This window comes from Balaenoptera physalus (assembly GCF_965194825.1).
Source record: "Balaenoptera physalus genome assembly, chromosome: 4".
Taxonomy (NCBI): Eukaryota; Metazoa; Chordata; class Mammalia; order Artiodactyla; family Balaenopteridae; genus Balaenoptera; species Balaenoptera physalus.
The window spans coordinates 86,200,114-86,214,253 of record NC_138891.1 but is presented as its reverse complement, the minus strand read 5'-3'; the positions used below and the strand labels follow the sequence as shown (position 1 = coordinate 86,214,253).

At 36.8% G+C, this 14,140-nt stretch overlaps 1 protein-coding gene across 2 annotated transcripts in view; it reads left to right on the top strand.

The window, feature by feature from the left end:
- Positions 1-477: 477 nt before the first annotated feature.
- ATP6V1A (ATPase H+ transporting V1 subunit A) overlaps positions 478-14,140 on the top strand; it is a 57,956-nt gene continuing 44,293 nt past the window's right edge. Inside the window, exon 1 of one of the 2 annotated variants that reach the window (XM_082460180.1) lies at positions 478-632. The gene's annotated coding sequence lies outside the window, so the exon portion shown is untranslated. Of the gene's footprint in view, positions 633-2,061; positions 2,082-14,140 lie in introns of those variants that run through there. The other variant, XM_082460183.1, reaches the window with a different exon arrangement.

Here is a 14,140-nt window from a genome sequence, read left to right as displayed (position 1 = left end):
TCAGTCTTCCCCGACCCTGGTTTTCCCAGCTGGTAGTCTCCAGTATGACCTTCAAACGCTCCTGTTTTCTAATAAGATTTTATAAAGGTGGTTCCTCTAAATGTAAAGAAGCCTGTGGGAGACTTATGTAAATTAGTGCTTTTAAGACAAATAGGTGTAATTAACAATTGGCCGGATAACTTGGCTTCCGTCCAGCTCGTTTCGGTTTTGATATCACGTGAGGGGCCCAAACCCGTAAGCCTGGGATTTTGCCAGCGGGCCCCAGGGGGGGAGGAACTCCATCGCCATTTCCGGCCCCTAGACCACGGCGTGAACGTCACTTCCTTAGCAATGCACTTTAGCCCGTTTCACCCACGCCTTCTACGTTGCACTTTACAACATAATCTTTGCGGACATTTTTGTTTTGTTTTTGTTTTCCTAAAATCTAATAGCAATAAAATTAATGTTCAAACGATCCGCAAAAATACAGGCGCCGGAGATGCAGCAAGCCCGGTTGGGGAGAACAGGGCGGAGCCCGGGGTCACGTGACTGTCTAGGCCCGCCCCCCTCTGCAGCTGAAGACTTCCCCTCCCACAGTGACAGAGCCTCTGGGTAGGTGATCGGCACAGTTTCTGGACCTCGCGCCCCTGCAGGTGAGTGGCGACCGGTAACCGGTGGCTGGTTGGGATAGAAGAGAAGAGGTGGGAGGAGGAAGAGAAGAGAGAGTGTGAATGGTGACCTCTGCTGTCTCGGGCTTTCCCCCCGCTGTCATCCTGCACCGGCGATGTAATTTCTCCAGTTATCTTGACACCCGCTCCCCCACTGTGGTCGCCCCTGCAGCCTAGGAGTTAACATGTCCACCTTTCCCGGGGCTGGGGGTGAGTGCGGCCATTATGGTTCCCCTTTCGAGTCTTTGGGGCTTCGGGTAGTGGGATTGGTTCAGGCATTCTTCGGGGTCTGCAGTAGCCTCCAGGTCTCAATCCCCAAAGCCTGTTCTTTGGCAGAGGCCTTGTAAGGTCTTTACCTTCAGCCCCGGGCTGGGGAGCGGGGAGATAGGAAAAACCCCGGAGGCAGAGGCGTCTCCTGTGAGACAGGCTTGGGAGAGAATGTCACCGATGTGGCCCTCACTGCGGAGTCACCGTAAAGCTTGCTTCCGAATGTGCATTCTCAGTTAATTCTGAGTTTTTATCTGACATTCTTGCGAGAGGCGTTTTATAGATGTCCACAAGCTTTGAATGGATCTGGAAGGGTAAAAGGTGGCCGTTTACCTTTCTCTTCTCTGACTTAATGGTGCAGAAAAGGAGAGGACAGTTGAAAGAATAAATATATACTACCTTCAAAACAGGAGGTGTTGGTAATGCGACAGTCTAGGTTGAATGGGGAGGCGTTGAAAGATGGTGTTGCGGTGTCATGATCTGCAGGAGACCCAGGCTAGCTTATGGAAAAGTGACCTCTCTGAAAGGGAAGTAATTCTTCAGAAACTCATTGGGCTGGAAAGATAATTAAACCAATGTGTTTGACCACAAACTTAAAGGTAAGGAGGTTAAGTCGAGATATTGTTGACTTCATATTTTCTGCCTTTGACATCCTCTTGCCATTTCTCCCTAAAATCCTACTTAATTGCCACTCCCAGTCAGTTCCTTGACTAGTGGTAAATTTATGTTAAGTAGCATTTGTATCCCTCCTTAGCTTTCCCCATTTGTAAAACTCCAGGTAACCTCTTCAAATTTTGATGAACTGTATTTTCTGAAAGTGCAGAAAAGATTGTTTAGGTTTTTACCCAACCCAATGTACTCCCATTTCACATGTAATATAGTAACCAATGTTTTGACCCCAAACAATGTGCCTTAGGGAAGAGTGTTTTTCTGTTTGGGGTTAAACTCTTGTTTATACTGCAAACTCAGAAAGTCCCTTGGTTCTTTTAAATTGAAAGGCTTTACAGAAATTACAAATTTGATTTTTAAAATTTAAATTACACTTTTTCTTAATCTGAAAAAATTATATTCTTAGTTAAGCCTTAGAGTTTTCTAACCCATGTCATTGAAGAATCCATTAAAAAGACAGCTGAAAAATGAGGAAGATGGAATCATTATCGTTGAGTGGTGGGTATGACTGACTTATTTTTGTTTTTCTGGTATCTTCCAAATTCTCTGCAATAAACTGGTCTTATTTTGTTAAGGGGGAAGTTAAAATTCTAGAGTAATATCACTTTAACAAAATGTTTTACAGTAAGTTCAAAATAGAGAAACTCGCTTATTGATGCTCATTACTAGAAAACATAACCTTAAAGATCTTTCTTGCTTTCTCTAACTACTGACGAAGGCCACTATTATGATTTACGGTTTTAGCATTTTGTGCACATAACTTATATTGGACAAAAGCACTAATTTGTTTGAGATGTTTTTGTATCAGTATGCTTGCTACCGATATAAATATAGTTTTATCCATTAGTTTGCTCCAGAGTGAGGTTCCCTGATCACTAGAGGAGAGAAAAATGTAAGCAGTGTTGCTTCATTGCCCAGGTAACATTCCACCAAATAAAGGAATTCTTGAAGTCCAAACCAGTCCTGTCTGGGTGAGACCAAAATGGGATAGAGAAAACAGGCTAAAAAGGATTGAGTACCAGAGGAGAGAATGTCAATGTGAAAGAGGTTGAATGAGTTTGCAGTTTTACTTCACAATTCCCCTGATTTTAGGGAACTTACAAAAGCAGTAATTTAGACCACTAATGAAATCTGGAAGATTGGCAGCAGGAATTGGTGACTAAATTGCTACTAAAGTTGAATTTGAAAAAGCGCTTTGACGTTATACACGATTTACACACACAAACAAGTGATGTGAAGTGTGGAAACCATTTCTGAGACTAGCTTTTTATCAATCTATGAGTATTATATGCAGAAATCTTTTTTTTTTTTTTTTTAGGCCACGCCACGTGGCTCATGGGATCTTAGTTCTTAGTTCACCGACCAGGGATTGAACCGCCCCCCCCCACACCCCCCCCCCCCCCTGCAGTGAAAGCGCTAAGTCCTAACCACTGGGCCACCAGGGAATTCCCTATATGTAGAAATCTTAACATTCAGTAGATAATTGTGCTGTAGTCCAACATAAAATGGCACACAGGGGTTTTTGTGTTCGGGTCCCTGACCCCTCTTGTGTGCTTACTCTGAGGTCTGTCTTATATGTCACTGCCTTTGTAGATTATGGCCACCACCAAGATGCTTTCTTCCTCTGTGGGCAGAACTAGGCACTCACTTCTATAGACTACTACACGATATTTTCTATTCTTCTATTTTCATTTCTAGCACATTGTATTTAATTACTGTTTGCTGGGCTGTCCTTAGTAAACTGTTAAGCTCCTAGGAATTCAAGGACAGTGTCTGTTGTGTCTTTAGCACCAGGATGCTGAAGTACTTGATAGGCATTCAGTAAATTGTTTATTGAATGAGTGTTTGACAGTTGGACAGGGAGATTAAACTACTTTTAAAGTTCTTGCAGATATAGCTCCTACTGAGTTTATGCACTAGGTATTAGCTTTCAAATATAAATTGTTAATAGTAACCATCCAAATCATGGTCAATAGAATAGATATAAACCTCAGATGGACTTTATTAATGTAGTGATAAACTTATTTTCACAACATATGTGTTTGCGTGATAGGGAAGGGAAGAGGAGTGAGTTGTGTTTATTGAAAAAAGGGGCACTGTACAGGCTACACGTGATATAGCCCTAGACTAAAAGTCAGAAAATCATCATTAAGTACTGCCACTTTAGCTATATGCTTTTAAGTAAAGTTGGGGATGGGGGCTTATGGTTTGATACTTAGGAAACTTTCTATCAAGGGTATTATGATTTCAAGTGAGATAAACCCTAGGTAATCTATGTGAAAGTATTTTTAAAACTAAGTGGTATTTTGTGATCCTATAGACCTGGGTTCAAGTCTGGCCTTACCACTTATTTAAGCTGTGTGACCTTGGACAGTTTACTTAATCTAAGCTTAAATTTCGTGTTTAAATCTATGCCATAGATACTGTTAAATTAGATCATGAATGCAGAGGGCCTAGTACATACTTTGTACATTTAAAAAATTAACTTTGCTGATATCTAGTTTGATTTTATATACTGAATTTCTAAAGGAGACTTTTAGATATCCTATAAAATTAAGCAACAAGTTTGGCGTATGAAGTAAAGAGTAGAATTTGAAATGAGGCTGTTACCAAAAAATAGCAAGAAAAATGTACTTCTAGCAAAGATTCTAAAATAGATTTATTAATAGGAGCTAAGAAATATCAACATAAAGTCTATTATTTTGGCAACTGCAGTGACTTAATATTTTCTATATAAAGATTTTCCAGAGCTTGTGATCATTAATATGTGGAATCAATTTAAGGAAGTATTGTATTTCTAAATTATTATCCCTACAATAGATTATAGAAATATATTAAAATTATACCACCCTATAGAGGTGGAACTTTTGAGTTTAACTTATATTTAAAATTTCTGCCTCTTATTCTAAATGTTTTTATGCCTTATTTTTATCCTCATTTGAAGTAGGCATAGGAATATAGAGATCACAATGGAGACGTGAACTAGAGTAAAATTTTTCCCTTCCTAGGTTGATGATTCACAAGGTTTGGTGGTTTTGTATTGGAAAATATCAGTAAATTAAACAATAATTGAAGTGTAGCTATCATGAGTTTATGTTTCACCTTAATCCTGAAAAAAATAACTCATTTGTTCTAAGGAAAGATTTTATTAAGAGATTATTGAATATTCTCTTTAATGTCAAGTTTTCTATTATAGTGAAATAAATTATGATCAATAACCATATTTTCCATTTAATTTTTCTGTAGAGACTTTAAAAATTTACTATTTTCTTTGTTTTCTGTTGTGAACTGAAAGTGACTTCGGTTTATATAAATGTATTATTTTATATATATATAGTATATACATATTATATGTATAGTAAATACATATACATTGTGTGTGTGTTTATAAAGATAGCTGAAATAGATGTATATTTCCATAGTAATAAATCTTTATTTTTACCTGTAACTATTAAAGTCATCTTTAGAATTAGTTACTACTGTGAGTAAAATTATTTAATGATTAATTTATTTGAAACGCCCCTTTATATTTGTTCGTAGTTAGCTCTGTTTAATAAATTTCACAACTGCACTTAGCCTTCAAAATTGGTGGTATTTCATAGATATTTTGAGATTTAGCCTATGATTTTTTTTGTTGCTATTTTTTTGGTGTCAATATTATGACTAGCTACTACAATAAAATTTTCAGTGTTTTTCTGAATCTTAATGCTATCTGTAGAAACGGTTGTTCTTTCGTTGACAAACCTTTTTAAAAATTATATCAACAACATGCCATGTTTTATTTCTTTTCTGAAAAATAGTTAAGCTTATTTCATTGAAAATAAAATGGGTAATGCATGATATAATGCAGAAGAGCTCCACATGTGCTTGAGCAATGAAAAACAACCAGACTTTGTTTTGTTTTAGTTATTTCTTAGTTTAATTCTTTTAAGTGTTTATTTAAAAATAAAATAGAGAAGACTAAATTAGAAAACACTTATAAAATTGAAGAAAGGGCATGATACAGAAACTATGTGTAGTAATGATTGTATATACATATTGAAAAAGATGGACAGAAATGCATCAAAATAAGTCAGATTAGGAGATTTAAGAAAGTTTTAAAATTTATATTTGAGTTCCTACAATCACTGTTTATTGCTTTGGGCAATAATTTTTTAATTTGGTATGGAGAATTAAGGCATTTAAATGATGATTTCTTCTTAATTACTTGGATATCCTAAGTGAAAATGTTTTTTGACTTATCCAGATAACTGAATACATTATTTAAGTTTGTAGGTGCAGGTATGTTTTTAGGCCTCTGTAAGCTCAGCAGAATTTTAAAAAGCAGAAGTAAATCCCAGCATATAAAAGAATTTAATACATGGTGAAGTGATATTTCAATCCAGTGGGAAGAACTGGGACATATATAGTAAATGTAACTGACACAGCTTGTCTGTCTGGAAGAAATTAACTTGAGCGAGTACTTTGCAACATATGCAGAAACTACTTTCAAGATGGATTAAGAACTTAAATATTTAAAATAAAATATTAAAAATATTAATTTCTAAAATTTTTTTATATATACAATCTAGATGTAGTGATGAACTTTTAAACCAAGATAGGAAATCTGAAAGTCATAAAAGTAAACATAGGTGTATGAGAACACATAGAAATGAAGAATTTTTCAATGGTAAAAATAGAGGACAAAAGCCAGGTTGAAAAAAAATTGAAATATGTATAACAGATAGAGTTAACATTTGTCAGAACTTTTACATATTAAGAAAAAATCCACACAATAGAAACATGGGTAAAGCATATGACCAGAACTTCAAGAAGAGAAATCCAAACATTCAACAAACTTATGAAAAGATGTATAACTTCACTAGTAATCAATATACTAACAATGAAAATTTTTTTCTGATTAGCAGAAATTAAGTGGTAAACTTACCGCTAGCAGGGATGTGTGGTAAAGGATTTTCTCATAAAATGCTAGTAGAGATGTAAATTGTTAGTTTTTTTAGTAAACAATCAGGCAATATCTGTTAATATTAAAAATACATATTCTTCCATCCAGCAATCCCACCGTATGGACTCTTTTCCTTAGAATAAAAACACCAGTAAGTAGCAAGTGTTCACGTGAATGTCGATTGAAGCAGTGTTTGAAGTAGCAAAAACCTGGGAACAAAGGGAATGCCTGTCAGTAGGGGTATTGATATATAACTTATAGATTTTATGTTTTTAAAATCCATTAAAAGTAGGAGTTAAATCCATACTGGTGAATCGAAAGGATTTCCAAATACATCCTAAAAGAATCCATCATGTATCTGAAGTGAGAAAGGCAAAGTTTAGAGAAATATATGTAACGAGATCCCATTTTTGTTAAACAGCTGAAAAGCACCATGAGTTGTGTATGTGCCTATATGATTGTCAACACTGGAAGGAGGAAGTAAGCAAAAGAAAACAGAAAGACAAAGAAAAAAAGGCAGGGTATTCACAATAACACATGCGTAAAACTACATGTTTGTGCATATCTGTACAAGTTGAATTGCAGAAAGGATAGTCACCAAAATGTATGTTTAGTGGTTACCTCAGTACATGGATGGGCATTTTAGGTGGTTTTTATTTTCTTACCCTTTTCTGTATTACGTGTTTTTATTTTTACAATGAACATGTAGTGTTTCTGTAATTAGAAAAAACTACCTTTTTTAAAAAGAAGGGACTTCCCTGGTGGCGCAGTGGTTAAGAATCCACCTGCCAATGCAGGGGACACGGGTTCGAGCCCTGGTCCGGGAAGATCCCACTTGCCACGAAGCAACTAAGCCCGTGTGCCACAACTACTGAGCCTGCGCTGTGGAGCCGGCGAGCCACCACTACTGAGCCCGCATGCCTAGAGCCTGTGCTCCGCAGCAGGAGAAGCCCGCGCACCGCAAGGAAGAGAAGCCCCCCCGCTCGCCGCAACTAGAGAAAGCCCGCGCACAGCAATGAAGACCCAACACAGCCAGAAATTAATTAATTAATAAGTTAATTAATTAAAAGTAAAAGATCTGTTAGGGCAAAGAAGGAATTAACAAAAGGAAGAATTCCATTTGAAATGGCCAGAAATGGCAATTGTCTGAAATTTTTTTTTGTCTTAATTACTTAGGTATCTGAGGGGAAAGTGTATAAATTACCCTGCTAATTCCATAAATTCTCCTTAATTTTGTGTATGTGATAACCCGTGGGCATACAATAAGAAGTTGTTATTAAAAATGTACAGGAAAGTGATAGGCATTACCAGATAGGGTTACAAATTTTATTTTTGGTATGGATATTAAGTCCTCCAGAAATGTTTTCTGCCTTGGGGATAATAGAGCATATTGCACAATTATGGGTCTGTTACCTGACGTAATCGTATGACGGTCAGCATAAGGGAAAGTCCACATTTGGATTTTGGTGAATAAAAAAACTAGATACAACGTTAACTCTCTTTAGAAAGCTTCAAATAAGAATGCCTGTAAAGAAGCAAAATTAAGTTATTTAATACTTGATTTCAGTCCTTTTAAGAATCTGAAATTAATATATCATTCAAAGCCGTAATAGAAAATGACAGATGCTTTAGAGCAGCGGTCCCCAACCTTTTTGGCATCCGGCACCGGTTTCATGGAAGACAGTTTTTACGAAGACGGGGTGAGTGGCAGCGGAGGGGGGGGAGTGGGGGAGGGGTCAGGCGGCAGATGAAGCTTCGATCGCTGGCCTGCCACTCACCTCCTGCTGTGCGGCTGGGTTCCGAGGGGTTAGGGACCCCTGCTTTAGAGTGAGATTTGTTGCATGTTTAAAGCATTTGTATTTGTTTCTCGTGTTGATATTTTTTGTTTCCCCTTTTCCTTATCAGTTTTACTAACTTAATTATGTATATGTTCTTTATTGTAAACTGTACACATTTTTCCCCTCCAGTTTTATTGAGATATAATTGACATACAGCACTGTATAAGTTTAAGGTGTACAGCATAATGACTTGACTTACATACATCATGAAATGATGACCACAGTAAGTTTAGTAAACATCCATCATCTCATGTAGATACAAAATTAAGGAAAGTTAAACAAATTTTTTTTTTCTTGTGATGAAGACTCTTAGGATTTACTCTCTTAACAACTTTCATATTTAACATTCAGTAATGTAATTATATATCATGTTATACAGTACATCCCTAGCACTTATTTATAACTGGAAGTTTGTACCTTTTGACCACCTTCATCCAGTTACCCCTCCCCCTGCTCCCTTATTTCTAGTAATCACAAATCTGATCTCTTTTTCTATGAATTTGTTTGTTTTCGAAGTATAATTGACTTAAAGCAAATACTATGTTAGTTCCTGCTACACAACATAGTGATTCGATATTTCTATACATTTTAAAATAATCACAATAAGTCTAGTTACGACATGTCACCATACAAAGATATTACATACTTATTGACTATATTCCCTACGCTATACATTTCATACCTGTGACTCATTTATTTTGCAACTGGAAGTTTGTACCTCTTAATCTCCCTCACATGTTTCTTTCCTCCCTCAATCCCCTTCCTTCTGGCAACCACCTGTTTGTTCTCTGTATCTATGACTTTGTTTCTGTTTTGTTTGTTCATTTGTTTTGTTTTTTAAATTACACATATAACTGAAATCATACAGTATTTGTCTTTCTCTGTCTGACTTATTTCACTAATACCCTGTAGGTCCATCTCTGTTGTTGCAAATGGAAAGATTTCATTCTTTTTTACGGCTAATGTTCCATTGTATGCACACACCACATCATCTTTATCCATTTTTCTGTTGATGGACACTTAGGTTGCTTCCATATCTGGGCTATTGTCAGTAATATCGCAATGAACTTAGTGGGGTGCATATACCTTTTCTAGTTAGTGTTTTTGTTTCCTTTAAATAAATAACCAGGAGTGGAATTGCTGGTTCATATGGGAGTTCTGTTTTTCATTTTTTGAGGAATGTACAAATTCCTTTTGAAAAGAGTTGGGATATATGTAAATAAAAAGTAATTTTAGAGTAGTATTGAGAGGCAACATAGCAAGCAAGGAGGTTAGGGGTGTAGGTACTGGAGCCAGACTGGCTCAAACCCTGGCTCTGTTACTTCTTAGCAGTGTGACTTTGGGGAAGTTTCTTTTATGTTTCTGTATTGCATTTTTCTCAGCTTTAAAATAAGGATATTAAGAGTATATTTATTTCATTAAGTGTTGTGAGGATTAAATGAATAATATAAGAAAAGTGATTAGAACGACTGTTACATAATAACAGCCATGTACACATTTGCCATTATTATTTAGTTACTATGCTCTTTGCTCAGTTAATTAGGTATATATAGTAATTTTATCACTTGGCTTAATTGGTTTAGCCCTCATCGAATCACTCAGTATTTTTAACTAAGTTGAATGGATAATACATGTACAAATACAGTAAAATTTTTATATTCATACATGTGTGCGTTTTCTCCCCCTCTCTCCATCCTTACTCTTTTTTTTCATGTATTTGTTCACAAAGGTAGCATTTTGTCATGTTATTCCCGGGCCTTACATTTTTCATTTAACAATGTTACCTTGGAGATTTTTCCACATTGATACAGTTAAAGATGCCACATTCTTTTTAATAATAGTCTAGTATTCACTTGTACTGATGTACCATCATCATCCTACACAACAATTTTTTGAGAGTTTACTCCTGTATCAGGCACTTTTCTTGAATTAAGTCATGCAAGGCTCGCAACAACCTTATGAGATAGGTATTATTTTTATCCCCATTTAACAGATGAGGCAGTTTAGGCTTTGAGTGGTTAAATGCCCACCAATGTCACACAGTTCATAAGTAATAGGACTCTGGAGTTGAACCCAGAGAGTCTTTTTCCAGAGATTACTATCTTAACACCACAGCTCTCAGACTACTAAAAGTTATTTAACTGCGTAGTCTCCATATTAATGGACATTCCAGTCTTTTGCTGTAAGAAACAGTGCTGTAATAGATTATTTTGTTAATAGCACATTTTGTACACATAAAGTAAATTCCTAAAAATGGAAGAGGTGGGTCAAAGGATTTTGAATTTTGGTGGGTATTGCCAAATTATTGTCCAATTTAGGGATGCACTGAAGGTCAGGTTTGTCCTCAGTATTTTGCCAAAATCTGCCCATTTAGCTTGAGTCTTCGGGAAGCTGAATAGCTGAATGCCTTTAACATTTCTAGCATCCCTGAATTACGTGTGATCTACCATCATGTGATAGCATAGGTTACCCCATATCTAATCAGTATAACAGTGTCAGTATGAGAACAAGGTCTGACAAATGTCATGACGTTTTGTTACTTTCAAATAATGGTAAGCATTCTAGATATAACTTGAAGTGCTGTTTATGTGACTCATACCTTGAAATTCTATCAATTGAAGTTTGAATGTAAATTATTAAAAGTAAAATACTACCGTTGTTAATAATTGTGAAAGTTGCTGATTTTATATACCGAAACAATTATGTTAGAGCTCTCAAATAATACATAGGGAATCAGATTGCCAATTAATATGAACATTGAGAGTGTGATAGCTAGCTAAATGTAAGAATAACTGTATCTTGTGAAAAATGGGTTGTCACTCTATAAGTCCTAGTCTTAGATAATGCAGAATCAGACAGTGAGGGACTATTAAGATGAGTTACAATATCCACAAATAATTTTGAATATAACATACTTCTGTTCAGTGTGCTCTATTTCATTTGTTTCAAGAAAGAAAAGTATCTCTTATTAATCCAAAGAATAGGCTAAGTGACACCCAAACTCTTCAATGTGATCCAAAACAGACCCTTAAAGTACAGAATGCTCAAGTCCCAACTTGGTACACCTGCAGTGCTTGAATGTAGATTTATAGTACCTGCTATTGTTCAGTGGTGTGTGTGTGTTTTAAATATGATCTCATCCTCACCCAAAGATGCTGTTGGATAAGGAGGGTGGGGGAAGTTCCTAAAAATAGGCAATGATAAAGACTATTAATTCTTTATTGTAAACTATTTCTACCTCAGAGAAGAATAAAACAACAGACAAGAACTCCCTCTACCTTCACCCTCCAAATGAATCATTGCACCATAGGAACTTTGATATTCAAAATATTAGAGCTGAGCCTGAATCTTGGAGGACAAACCCTTCTATGCCTCATGTCTCATGGCTCAACAGTTCAAGATAAGATTCCTAAATCCTCACCCAAGATATTGCCATTAAGCCCTGTTCTGAAACAAAAATGAGTAAGTACTTTAGAGGCATTTCTGACTAATATACTCCTGAGCTGTTAAGGGACTGTGGAAATTCTCAGGATTTGCCGAACTTGACTGGACAAGTGGATGCCCACACAGCCTTATCAAGAGCCACATAAGTTCATTCTAAACAGACAAAAGCCTGTGTGGTGGTTTTCAGCTGTTCCCCCTACAGTATTCCTGGGGTTAAGGTTCTCTTATTAGCATCATAGGTATACATAACATCATGTAGTCTTCTGTAACTGTTGACAAGTAAAAACAAAAGTGAATATGATGTGTTCTGTGTAAGCATTATGCCCTTACAGGAGTCATATTGTCAATACTTTGTGCTTTTTAAAAAAAGTTTTATTGAGGTATAATTGACATAATTGCAAACATATTTCAGGTGTACTGTTTGACATTTTGATACATGTATACACCCATGAAACCATCACTACAGTCAATATCGTGAACATATCCATCACCCTCAAAAGAAATTTCCTCGTGCCTCTTTGTAATCCCTTCCTTCCATAGTGGGGGAGTGGACCTCCCCACTGCCCGTCCCCAAGGAACCACTGATCTCTTTTCTATCACTGTAGGTTAGTTTGTATTTTCTAGAGTTTTATATAAATGGAACCCTTTACCCAGGGCGGGGGGGTCTACCTCTTACTTTTACATGTTTCAATGATGCATTTCTTTTTATTGCTGAGTATTCACTGTATACCACAAATGCCACAATTTGTCTATCCCTTCACTTGTTGATAGATATTTGGGTTGTGTTTCTGCTTTTTGGCTGTTACGAATAAAGCTGCTATGAACATCCATGTAGAAGTCTTTGTTTGGACGTAAGCTTTCATTTCTCATGGGTAAATACCAAGGAGTAGAATGACTGGGTCATATGATAGGTGTATGCTTAACTTTCTAAGAAACTGCCAGATTGTTTTTTATAGTGGTTGTACATTTTACATTCCTACCAGCATTACGTGAGAGTTCTAGTTCTACATCCTCACCAACACTTCCTGTGGTCAGTCTTTTAAAATTTTAGCCCCGCTATGTATGGAGTGGCATTTCATTGTGGTTTTCCTTTGCGTTTTCCTAATATTAAGCATATTTTCATGTATTTATTTGCCATTCATGGGTCTTCTTTGTGCAGTATATCTTCAGATCTCTTGCCCATCATTTTAATTGTGTAAAATTGCCCATTTTAGTCAGTTGTCCATTTCTGTGTGTGGTTGTATAGCCTTTTTTTTTTTAATAAATTTATTTTTATGTTTTTGGCTGCGTTGGGTCTTCCTTGCTGCGCGGGCTTTCTCTAATTGCGGCGAGCGGGGGCTACCCTTTGTTGCAGTGTGCAAGCTTCTCATTGTGGCGGCTTCTCTTGTTGCGGAGCACGGGCTCTAGGCACGCGGGCTTCAGTAGTTGTGGCACGCGGGCTCAGCAGTTGGGGTACTCAGGCTCTAGAGCGCAGGCTCAGTAGTTGTGGCGCACAGGCTCAGTTGCTCTGCGGCATGTGGGATCTTCCTGGACCAGGGCTCGAACTCGTGTCCCCTGCACTGGCAGGCGGATTCTTAACCACCACACCACCAGGGAAGTCCCTGTATAGCCTTTTTGAGCTAATATTTGTTTGTAAAATTTTAAATAATAATACCAGGCAGAATAATGGAGACAAGATTTTATCTATTCTTTGTATAATTATTTGGTGTTCTAGCATTTATAACATCAAACAAAATAACCACTAAAACTATAACATTTTAAACTTTTAACAAACATTTTTATTCTTTTAAATCAAAAGGTCATTCTATGATGGTAATATTTGGCTTCAGCTTTGGCCTCAGGTAAATACTGATTTTTAAAACCTTGGCCGTTGGGCATTAGGCCCGAATGTATATTCAGTGCACTTCAAAGGGGTTGTATCAGTTTTCAGTCAGTGAAGGCGTGTGCCTATTTCCCACACACCTTTGCCAGTACTGTCTCTGAGCAATATTTAGTAATTGCCTACTGTGTGTCAAGGCGCTTTACTATCTAATTGGGGTACTCATTGAAGAAAGCAGGTGTGGTCCCTGTTTTCCTCACACTTAAAGTCTGGCAGTAGAGACAGACACTGAAAAATTCTGTTCCCAGATTTTTAATTACAGCAGTGGTAAATGCTACAGAAGAACAATATTGAAGGCTGTGAGCACATACCAGGGGGAACTGGAAGTTAATTCCTTAGCAAACCATACTATTGAAAACCTCCATCTGTGATTAAGTCCTTCTCTCCCCACAGCCAATTTAGTTAAATAAACCCTGGTTGTTATTAATCATAGAATACTAGGCAGACTGTT